This window comes from Protopterus annectens, chromosome 1.part2, assembly GCF_019279795.1.
Source record: "Protopterus annectens isolate FY-2018-M chromosome 1.part2, PAN1.0, whole genome shotgun sequence".
Taxonomy (NCBI): Eukaryota; Metazoa; Chordata; order Ceratodontiformes; family Protopteridae; genus Protopterus; species Protopterus annectens.
In genome coordinates, this window is record NC_056727.1 from 448,153,030 (window position 1) to 448,165,876 (window position 12,847).

At 40.4% G+C, this 12,847-nt stretch overlaps 1 protein-coding gene across 1 annotated transcript in view; it reads left to right on the plus strand.

The window, feature by feature from the left end:
* The window catches only part of POLR3F (RNA polymerase III subunit F), a 1,043,854-nt gene that overhangs the window by 162,488 nt on the left and 868,519 nt on the right, over positions 1-12,847 (plus strand). The window lies entirely within an intron of this gene.

Sequence of the window (12,847 nt, forward strand, 5' to 3'; positions counted from 1 at the left end):
AAATTGTCCATAAATAGACTTAAAAGTAAAAGAAAGAGGCATGGACATTCAGTACTGCCATTTAGCTGAAACACTTGATATCCTTAAAGGGTAATTTGCATATATCCCACGTTGCCTCTGATACAAGAGGTTTAAGGTATCACACAGTGGAAAGACTAGCTTTACTAGATTTGTCTTTGGGTTTTTTAACCATTTGGTTTTTCTGTGTGACCTCTTTACTCATTGTTTTAGTTCATTACCTGAGTGAGAATAAATTTAATTGGTTTCAGTTTCTTTTTTATGTCTATGGGGGCTATGCATTGTAGACCACAGTTTGTTTAATTACCCTAAACTGTGGCAATCTCTTCCATCTACCATAAAAAAAAAAAAAAAGTTCAGAGTTCAGTCCTGCACTTAATTCAGATCAAAAATTAAAAAAAGTCTTGCAGAAAGTGTGAAGTGCTCCTGTTTTTATGGTCTGGATACAGTTTTACTATAGTAACTTTAACAATGTACTTGAGCTGCTCCATGTTCAAATCACCATAGGTAAAATCCAATACCACTTCCTTGCAAGCTATAGGTCCCCCTCTATGACCCAGGAAACCCATACCACGTATTTAAACTTATTAGAAACACTAACCATCCAACCCAGTACAATATTCATGGGTGACTTTAACTACCCCACAATTAACTGGGAATCAAATATGACATCAAACTTACATGCACAGAGATTCCTGGATTTTGTAAACAAAATCTCCCTGGACCAGGTAGTCAATACACCAGCCAGGGGTGCAACCATACTGGATCTGGTCCTCACTATATGGGAGACTGCTGCACACCCCTTACTGTAGTGCCTTCCCTGGTAAGATCAGGCCACACAATGGTCTTCTTTGAAGTAAAAATAAAACCTGGACCCCCAGCTAAACCAGGAATATTCAGGAACTATTCTAAGGCTAACCTCCTGCTACTAAGTGAGAACCTGGCAAAATTTCAAGCCCCCATAAACCCTGAGAACACATCTGCCTATGCAGAACTGTTCACAGGAACCCTGTACAACCATGTTAATGCCTGCATAGAGGCAGCTGTACCCACCAGGAAGAAATGCAGAACTAACTCAAAAAACAAGCCACCCTGTTGGAATCACAAAATCAGTCAGATGTATAACAGGAGGCAGAAAATCCTGGCAAAAATTATGAGGTGCAGCACCCAGCAGGATAAAAGCACTCTCATCAAACTAAACAAACAACTCGGAGAACAAATAGTCTACCAATGCCAAATTTGAGGTAAATTTAGCCTCTCAGGCCAAGGACAACCCCAAAGCATTCTTTAGCTATGTCCGCAACCTCAAAAGCAATACACAACTGTGTGCAGAGCTCATTGTAAATGGGGCCACCTGTACTGAGCCAGAAGATATAGCAAACCTCCTGCAGATATATTATGTTCCAACTTTACTCCTTTCTCCCCCTCAACTTTCCTTTAGGAAATATCAGTTATAACTCCCCCTACTATCACTAGAGAACAGGTCCTTAATGCTTTGTCTCTAAGACCAAGAACACTGTATCAGTGGGCCTAGGCAATATCCCAGGATGCCTTCTAAATAGCATAAAACATGACCTATCAGGGCCTCTGGAATTACTGTTTAACTGTTAGCCTCCAAACAGGCTTTGTGCCTCATGAATGGAGAAAGGCAACAGTCAGCCCTTTGCACAAAAGTGGGCCATCTACAGACCTTGGTAACAACAGACCCATAAGTCTCACTAATCTTGTATGTAAAGCCATGGAAAGAATTATCATGGAGATGATCATTAGAGGTATAGTAAACCTCTAGACACTGGACCCAACCCAGTCTGGTTTCGTCAAGGGCAGATCATGCCTACTCAACCTGGTGGACTTCTTTGAGAAGGTCACCAAAGCAATAGATGAGGTCAAAATTGTTCATACTGCCTACCTTGACCTGGCCAAGGTATTTGACACAATACTCCACTCGGGCATTGTTGACAAACTCAAGAGGTTGGGTACAAACCCGTATGTCACCCAGTGGATAGCAAACTGGCTCACTGACAGGACCCAGAAGTTATAATTGGGGAGTCCACCTCTACATATAGCCCAGTCACAAGTGGAGTCCCTCAGGGATCAGTCTTTGGACTGCTCCTTTTTTGGCATTTACTTCTCAGAAGTCAAGGCCAATGTTGATGGTCTCTGGCAGACTAAATTTGCAGATGATTGCAAATTAGGAGCTGTCATTGAATCTCACACTGACACAAATGTTCTCCAGGAGAGGCTGACACAGACACACAACTAGTGTCAGAGCCATGGACTAAAACTAAATGCCAAAAAGTGCATAATAGTATCCTTTGGGAAGTCATCATCCCTGGTAACTGCCATATTGACAATGCACCCCTTAGAGTTCACCCAATAGTCAGGGACTTGGGGACACATACAGATCGTAATCTAGCCTTTGATCATCATGTGTCTACAGTAGTGAGAAAATCATTCCATGTTGCACAACTTATAAACAAAGGTATGGCATCTAAGTCCAAGGAAGTCATTGTTTCACTGTATTCGGCATTCTTAAGACCTATCATTGAGTACAATTCCCCCTTTGGTATGTACCTAGCCAGGCATATCCAACAACTGGAACATCCACAGAGGTTCCTCGCTAAAAGAATGCAAGGTGTAAGTAGTGTGTCCTATGCAGACCGCCTCAAGACCCTATCCCTGTATTCTGTCTGCTACAGGCTTTTGAGGGGAGATCTGTGCCTGGCATACAGGGCATTGTCAGACCCCATTCTGGTGGACCTCCTGCATAGCAACAAAACAAACAGTACCAGAATTACCAGTTCTAAAGACTTAAACCTTGCCTGTGATTATAAATAGGACCTGCTGGAGAGATAGGTATGTATCCCAGAGACCCCCAATCTATGGAACAGGCTCCCCATCCATGTGAAGCAGAGTTCCTCCCTAACCCAATTCAAGTGCAGCTTGGACAATTGGATGGGAAAATGGAAATTCATCCCTGATTTGGCACTTATGTCTCTAATGCAAACAAGTAACCTGTAAATGGTTAATCTACCATGCCCATGCTTACACTTATCAAGGGTATCAGAACTTGTCAGAGATTTGGGATGCATGACTAGGCTTAAAAAGGCCCTTGTGGTCATTGGCCTAGTAAACACCTATGAACCAGATTTGTGGGCTGCTGCTTCGACCCTTTATAACCACGACTGAGCCAATAAGTTATAGGACCTGTGTTTTCTCCATCTCTTTCTCTACCCCTTTCCCATCTTCTGGTTGTTTTGTAAATACTATAAATGGATTCAACAAAACTGTATTTTTAACCACTTCAGAATACTACAGCGTTCCATATCTCATCCATGTTACGTGTATTTGAGCATATCCCCAAACTATGAGCAGTTCTAAGTTTAATTTTTCAGCAGTGTGACTGTACTGACTACATTGCTTTATGAAATTTTATTAACGTCCTATTTGTTCTTTAACCAACTAAGCAAACAAACTCTTGACTACTAAAGGTGGCTCAAGTAAAGAACTTTGTGCTTTCTAAAGGAAATAGAGCACACCACCAAGGACATCCACATCAAAATAATCTCTCTAAAAACTTTAATAGACTTTAAAGTATACACGAAACATAAAATAAAAACATGAAGAGCCTTAAAAATCCACAATGAGTGCTTTCGGCCATAGACTTTGAGATTGTTAGTACTCTGGCGCTCTCTTTCATGAATTCTTGTGTAATCATCCAATCAACAACCTCTCTTCAGGGCAACATTGACTGGTTAAAATAAAGGTGTTGCCCTGAAGAGAAGCTGTTGATTGGATGATTGCACTTGAATTCATGAAAGAGAGTGCCAGAGTACTAACGATTTGATGAAGGCTATGGCTGAAAGCGCTTATTGTGGATTTTAAAGGCTCGTCATGTTTTTATTTTATGTTTCGTGTGTACTTTAAAGCCTATTAAAGTTTTTAAAGAGATTATTTAGATGTTGATATCCATGGTGGTGTGCTCTATTTCCTTTAGAAAGCACGGAGTCCGATTTGTTGTTTGGATTATATAATCTTTGGATTGTATCATTTTTCTTGCCAAAACACAAAATGTTCAATAATATTTTTTTGCTTTTATGTATTGCATTACTTTGGTTCATTGATAAGTGCTAGGTTAGCTTCCCTTGTGGGCCATTTTAAGCCCATTTCCTTCAAAGGTGAGAACCATACCCTGTACATTGTGTCTGTGAGGTAAATACCTTAACCATTATGCCAACCCCATCCCATCTTTTCCCTTGAAACTCACATTCTTTGAAAATGTACTGAAACTCTCACTGGGTAAACGAGACCATCATTCTGAAGGCTATTGTAAGCCTAGCCTTGTGCTGCGGCACTTGGTTTAAGTACTGTGCTCTGTAAATAGGTAGGAGTTTCTACTCTCACTGCAGTCAGCTTGATGCGTGTGTGTGTGTGTGTGTGTGTGTGTGTGTGTGTGTGTGTGTGTGTGTGTGTGTGTGTGTTTATGTTCACTTCTTATCTGGGAGTTAGTATAGTGGTTAAGGTGTTTACTTCACAAACATAAATTACAACGTTTAATTCTCAGCTAGGAAATGGACTTAAACTGGCCCTAATAATATATATGATAATGTAATTAACAGTGTATTAGACTGGTATCACTTGAGCACTAAAACCAGCCATCTTACATTAAGAGGGCCTTCCTACACTCTTGTGACAAAATTGTGTAGCACAAGACCCATCTGAGTTGGAGATTGCTGGAGAAAGGCTCAGTGTGGGGCTTTCTCTTTGGTAGTTTGTCTTAAACTGTTTAATTCCACTTGTATTTAAGTCTCACATTTGAGTGTCACTGCACAATGGAGGTTAGCAGTGCCCTATATAGATGACGACACCTGGAAATACAATTTTTCCATAGAGGTCTGTCAGTAGAACCCTCCCAAGCTTCTGTGTTGCACTGTGGGCAAATCAGCTGTGTACTGCTGCACTGCAGGCAACTCAGCTAAGCACTGAGCAGTGTTGCCATAGTTTTTCATCCCTAATCCTCAGTAGAATAAGTCCCCTTGTTAATTCTAGAACAAAAGCTGACCTAACTAGCCCATTCCCTAATACTACTTAGTTTAACCTGTGACAATGGACAGTCAGTCTCCCAACATTTCTCCAGCCAGCCTGATTGACATTGGCATCCTTAGGCATTATAGCAATTGCCTTGTGTATACTGACTACCACTTACTCCTAAAGCAAACAAATACAGTATGTGAGAGATGTAACTATACAATGCAGCTGGAATCAATCCTCTCACATAACAGTAAAACAGGACATCAAACAGGTTGTCAGCACACACACCTCTCCTGTCACACAAGATAAGGTCAAGACACATAAACTCACATATGTGGAGGTACTCACTAAAAGCCTACCAAAACACCAGAGAACTGCCAAGCTCAAACCATTCACATGTAACGGAACACGAATAGAGTCCACAACACATAACTCACATACCAGTGTCTCGGATGATGAGCCTCTAAAGCAAAACACCTCAAGACCAAATGTATTTGTTATAAGTGACTCAAAAGTGAGAGACACAGATGTCCCCCTCACCAGGCTGGACAAGAAGGTCATGGTCAGCTGCCTGTCAGGTGCCAGGATCCTTCAGCTCACACATACTCTTAAGTCACTCAACAAGTACCATTATAACTCTGTCATAGTCCATGTTAGAGTGAATGACTTGAGATGTACCTCCAGTGGATTATATGAAGAGAGACATGACTGAACTCTTAGATTGTGTCCCAGACAGGTATGACCCTAGCCCTAAGCAGCATTCTGCCTTCACCCAGGATAATGCTACAATGTAGACAAAAAATGATAAGACTTCAACAATTGGCTTAGCTTCTGGTGTCAAGTGTTTGTCAGCCTGGGAGGACATGATTGACAGACAACAGCACTTTGCCAGAGATGGTTTGCATCTATCTCCTCTTGGCTTTTGGATACTGGCAAAGGCTCTTGACTCCCCCATTGTGCCTTTTTTAGGCAATGTCAAAAAAATAAAACTTCCGATGCAACAAAACCCACTTGAGACAAACTCAAGATTATGTTACTTAATGCTAGGAGCCTAAACAGGAAACTGCACTCTCTGAAAACATTCCTTTCCCTGGAAGATGTTGATGTCTGTGCAGTCAGAGACCTGGTTCAGGACTGTAGAAAGCAACCCGGTCATGCAAGGTTACAACGCCTTCCACATTCAGATCTCAAAATGAGAATGAGTGTGTAAGAACCAAAGATGGAGGTGCATCCGTCTTCATTAAAGCTAAGTATACCTCGAAACTGGTTAAACAGTATGACTCTCTTGAGCTACTCCAGGTCTAACTACAGGCAAAATATGTTACCACATTGTTGTTGGGAATAGGTCCCCCACCATGAGCCAAGAAAAACTTACAGCCTACCTGGACATATTGGAGTCATTCACTGTACAGCCAAACACCTTGGTTGTGGGAGATTTCAACTATCCTTCCATCAGTTGGGTGACATACATGAGCACAGTCATGATCACCCAAAGGTTCCTGGACTTCATCAGTACAGATGTCCTGGAACAGATAGTCTGCACCCCCACAAGGGGTTCAGATGTCCTACACTTAGTACTTACCAACATGGGGGGGGGTCACTGTAACACCCCCCCCCCCCCAGTGTTGGTACCCTTCCTGGTAAGGTCGAACCAGAAGTCTGTCTCGTTTGAAATAACTATAAGACCTGATATCCCCACAGGAGCAATAAAAAACTAAAACATTTTTCCAAGGCTAACTAGAGGCTACTAAGCGATAGTATAAAAAGTTTCAAACCCCCTGAAAGCACAGCCAATAAAGACTTCTATGTAGAGGTGTACACATATGCCTTGTGTAAACACCTAAACAACTGTGTAGACTCTGCTATACCTGACTGGATCAAAACCAAGTCCTCCTGAAAAAATAAGCCACCCTTGTGGACCTCCAGTATAAATAAGTTATATAACGAGAAGAAGAAACTGATGTCTAAGAGCAAGAGGGAACTGACTCAGCAAACAAAAAAAAAACTCCACGTCTTGAACAAGCAAATCAGACATCTTGTAGAATCCTCTAAAGCTAATTATGGAAATAAAATGGCATCCATAGCTAAGGATAATGGTAAGGCATTCGTTGGCTACATCAGAAATTTAAAAGGGAATGCCCATCTATGTGCTGAATTAGTTGTGGATGGTACCACTCATACAGCACCTGAGGAAATTGCCAGCTTTCAAGCCAAAAGATTTGGCACAGACTTCACATCCCCTGTCCACACCAGCCACAACTCAAACCATTCCTAACACTAGTCCCCTCCCTAGTATCTCTAGAGAGCAGGTCATATTTGTGCACTCCAAGGCCAAAAACATGGCCTCAATGGGAACAGACAACATCCCAAGCTGCTTACCCCTTGGAGCTGTCTTTAACCATACCCTGAGAACTGGATGTGTTCCAACAGAGTGGAGAACAGCAACAGTAATGCCCTTGCAAAAAGGGGGCCCATCGACTGACCCTGGGAACTGTAGATCCATAAGCCCAACCAGCCTCATTTGCAAGGCCATGGAAAGCATCATCATGGACCTTATCAAGAACAGCATAGGCGACCTTCAAACTCTTGACCCAACCCAGTTTGGCTTTGTTAAGGGTAGATCATGCTTGTTAAACTGGCAGACTTCTTTGAGAATGCCACCAAAGCTCTGGATGAAGGTAAGACGGTCCATACTGCCTCTCTGGACGTAGCCAAGCATTTTGACACAATTCCCAACTTGGGCATCATTGAGAAACTCACACAGCTGGGGATTAACCCTTACTTCACTAGATTGGTAGCCAACTGGCTGACAGAACTCACGTTGTTAAAGTGGGGACTTCACCTGTACCAGTAGAGCAGTCACCAGTGGCGTACCTCAAGGATCTGTACTGAGCTTGTTACTGTTTGGAATCTATTTTTCAGAAATTCAGGCCAAAGTAGATGGCTTGTGGCTTACCAAGTTTGCTGATTACACATTGGGTGTAATCATTGAGTCCCCCAATGATGTTAACATATTATAGAAGAAGCTAACACAGACAAATGATTGGTGCTAAAGCCTAACCCTGCATACACCACTCTGCACACTACTAATATATAACAGTGTTGTTAAATATTAATTTTTTTCTCTGACAGTGCAGCTTCTTATACATAATATCAACCTTTTTTGTTTTCTTGTGATGCTTGTTTATCGTTGAGTTGTATTTCTGTCACTTCAACAGGTGTATAATTTCTGTGCCAGTCTATAGTGTCCGTGACTCAGGTTTGATAAGTAAGACAAAGTGCTGAAAGAGCTTTATAGGAAGATATTGTCAGCTAACCACAGGGCTGCTGTGTCACCTTGGTGGATGTTAGATCTGCTCTAGGACTGTCCTCTGATGAAGACAGGTTGGATAGTGCTGCTAGTTTCAGCAAATATGGACTGTAAGTGGCTTAGCAGGCAGGCATGCATGACTTTCTGTCTGCATTATGCTTGATAACAATGTCCATGCTTTTGAATCATGGGACGTTAGTGTTAGTATAACCACTAAACCATCTAGCTATGGATATTGGCTCCTTGTTCTGCAGCATTCCCTAAGCCTTAAGGGCTTGGCTTATAGCTGACAACATCTTCCCTATTTCTTAGATAATAACTTGCTAACTTCCACACAACATGGATTCAGACCCAGTCACAGCACCATGACTGCCCTCCTAACATTCCTGGAAACTGTAAATAAAGCCAGAGATTCTGGCTCTATTGCATCTACCCTCCTTCTTGACTCTCTAAGGCCTTCGATACTATCTCTCACAACCTTCTCCTGACTAAACTATCTAACCTAAACCTATCCCCTTCCTCTCTCAATTGGTTCACCAGCCAGCTCCCCAACAGGCAACAAGCTGTAAAGTGGAAAAAAGCCATCTCCTCTTTCCTTAACACCCCCACTGGTGTCCCCCAGGGTTCCATTTTGGGTCCTCTCCTCTTCAATATATTTATAAATGATTTCTTCCGCTCAATCCCTCATGCTTACCTTATTCAATATGCAGATGATTCTACAATTATCCGTGCAGCCACATCCATCCCCAATCTCTTAAAACTGACTCAAGACACCTTCTCTACCACAGAACAGTGGATGAAAGACAATCATCTAGCACTCAATGCATCAAAAAACAAACTTATGGTGTTTACCCCCTCAAAAATCCAACACCATTGATAGAAAACTATTCTCCATCACCAGCCAGAATAACACACCTCTTGAACTGGTATCTGAAACCAAACTACTAGGAGTCCAGATTGAAGACCAGCTTAAATTCAACACCCACCTACAACTAACCATAATAAAACCCACCAAAATCTTGGCATGCTCTACCGACCCAATTGATTCCTCATTACATCTACTAAGCTCACTCTCGCTACTACATTTCTCATCCCTTCCCTCCTTTATGGTGCCCCTCTCCTAACAAGCCTACAATCATCTCTCAAAACAAAACTGTCCTCTTGTTATAATAAAATTGCCAAATTTGCCACTAGCCACAAATCATCAACCCATCACTGTGCATCTTTCCACAAACTAAACTGGCTAGAGATTCCCAACTATCTCTCCTATACTCAGCTTACTTATGCTCACAAACTCATTTTTTCATCCCTCCCTCGGCTCTACCTTTAAAATGCACCAGCCACAAAGACTCCTAAGATCTAACAACCAAAACCTAATAGAACTGTACAAACCCCTTCGCTCTCCAGGACAAAACCTCCTGTCCTTTGCCCTGGCACACCTATGGAAATCACTCCCTTGCTCCATCCATACCACCACCACCAACCTCCCTGCCTTTAAAAAATCACTGCACTCACATCTAACATCCCACCCCTCATAGCCTATTCTCCACGTCCTACAGGCAACTATATCATATATTACCAGACACCAAATAATAAGCCAACTGTAAATAACCTCTTATAATTCTCAAATCCTACTATTCCATTTCAAGAAACTGTATATTTATTAAAGCAATGTTTTGTTTTTCTACAAAATGTAACCTAAAAAATGTTATTGTACCTGCTTAAATCTTGGTTTTCTACAAAATGAAACCAAAAAATTGCATTGTAATTTGTTTTGTCTTGAACACACAAATGACTGAAATTGTAAACTGCTGTAATCTTTTTGTAACCATTGTTTTGAAGCTTTGTCTTGAACCTACAAATGATTGAAAATGTAAACTGCTGTAATCTTTTTGTAACCTTTGTTTTGGAGCTTTTCGCCCCAGGACTCCATTGAAAACGGGTTCTTATCCTGGTTAACCAACTGCAAGTAAATAAAATAAATAAATAAATAATTGGAGGCCATTAGACAACAGGAAGACGTCTAAGCTGAGATGTTTTGGAGAATACTCCACTGAGGACCACAGTGATGTTTGCTAATGGCTCAATGGAGAAGAATGATAAAAGTCAATTCTTAAGCTCTTATGATGTTATGACATGAATGCTTCCAGATCCTTTACTTTTTTTTTTTTTTTTTTTGCATTTGTTAATGTTTCTGTTGTTAGTTAGGTACTTTTTTGATATTCATTGGTTCTGCATTACAATTGAACTTCAATTTCAAACTTTCTTCAGCCTATCTTTACGTAGCTTCTGCTATCCTATGAAGAACTTTTAAATGAGAGAATAATAGATGGTGCTCCACTGTCTGCCAGATAAATGTCTGTCCATCTTCAGATTCTGGCATCTTCACAGTAATAGTTTATTCTACAAAAAGGTGAACTTGTGAGTGTTGGGGGGGTGAGTTTTTAGTAAGGTGTTTTTTTTCTCTCTGTTTTTTGTATCACATGCTAATTGAGCCTGTGAAGAGCATCTTCCCTTATTTCAATCACTGTTGGGACAGAAATGTGTTGTTTAACATTTAGTGTAAAAAAATTAAATGTAAAAGGGGACTCCAGGAGAATTTTGGCGGTAAAATAGCTACGTGTAAGGTTTTTCACTCTTTTTTTTCACAGGAGGTAAACCTGTTCTTGTACTGAACTAAAATATCAGTGTTTAAAAGGTTTTAACAACATCAGTTTTTCAGTTCTTCCTGTGAACAAGAGAGCTCACAGAAGATGTTAATGTACAAAAGCTTCCTTTGATAAACCTGTTAACTACAATCAACCCACCCCACTGATAAAGACGCCGATATAATAGATTGTAAGCACAAAATGAAGACCAACATTTGTTATTGATAGATACTGACTTGTACTTGTGACAGACTACTGCAAAAAAGTTACGATTATGACAAATTGCTGCAAAACCACGAGTTTTTATGAGCAGGAGAGAGAAGTATGAGATGACAGATAGTCATAATTAACTAGCTTGTGACATCTTTTATCACTTTTTTATTAGCTCCTGAGCATGTGGGAAGCTGAAACCAATTGAAGTACCAAGATGCTCAGTAAGAAGTATCACATGATGTAAAACTCTGGTCATTTTCAGTTTGGACATTGAGAGTAGATAAAACGTTGTGGTATGGTGTTTACATTAGTTTAAGAAAATTGTTACACCTAATCCATACAACACTTGAGGAAACTGGGTACATCATTTCTACCAGTTAGTGATTATCACTTTGAATTTGTACCATAGAGATGAAAGGGACAAATCATGGTCTGTTCTTGCACTTTCAGTATCCCAGCCCACAGTTCCAGGCCTTTCACATCTCTGTTCTCAGTGTTTTCTAGTTATGGAGTTGCATGTTGGTACATATGTTTACCAAGCACCAAGGAGCATTTCACAAGTTCCTGTGGATCAGAAAAGGAAATTATATTTACTCCTTACATCCTGAAGTACCACAAAGTAAAAAAAAAATTGATCCTTGGCCTAAGGGGCTTTTAGCACACATCTGTCCGTGCTCATTTTAGGATATTACCCTTGCAGCTAGGGAACTGGCATAAATTCCTAAAGGTGCTGTCTGACCTTAACACTGAGTTTAATAGTAAATATCCTTTGAGAAGGAAGCTGCTGCAATGTTCACGGAATGGTTTCCAAACCGTTTTCATGTATGTGAACAGTTGGCTGTTAATTTTATCATTGTAGCTGCATTAAGCTTGCGATGGTGCATTTTTTTAACATTAAAGATGTGTATTAAAAATGCATGTATTGTGAATCCACATTCCTTTCAAATGTTTATGGTGGTTTAGCAACAGTCAAAAAATATTTTAGCCCACACAGCTTCTTTCCTACTTTCCTGAAATATCCCTATCCAGGAAACCAGGTAATTTTTACCTTTTATATTGCCCTAAGCAATATATGTTGTATTTCATTCACATACCCTACCAGAATGCTTCTTCCTAATAGTCTTGTTTCCAGCAAGTTCAGTTTGTATTCATGTAACAGTTAGCTTATCAGTTTTTTAATTTCCACAGTTAAAATTTGCTTGGTCTTGCATCAAGCCCTATGAACATCTTTCATGTTACCTTTATTATATTCAGCTTGTTTTATGTCCCTTCCTTTTTTTCTCATTTTGCTTGTTTATGTTTGGATTGCATTTATGTCACTTCATCAGGTGTAGAATTTCTGTGCCAGTCTAAAGTGTCAGTGACCTAGGTTTGTTAAGCAAGTCACAGTGGTGAAAGAGCCATCTAGGAAGATAGCAGGTAACCACAGGGCTACTCTGCCATATGAGAAAACAAAAAGGAAGGGAAATAATACAGGCTGACTATAATAAAGGTATTCTGAAGTAAGACGTTTGTAAGGCTTGGGATCAGTATATCAACAAAAGAGAAAGAATAAGTAGAGTTTCAATTTTTCATATTTAATATTTTCCATAAACACACTTGGCTCCATTTTCAAATACATTAGTAA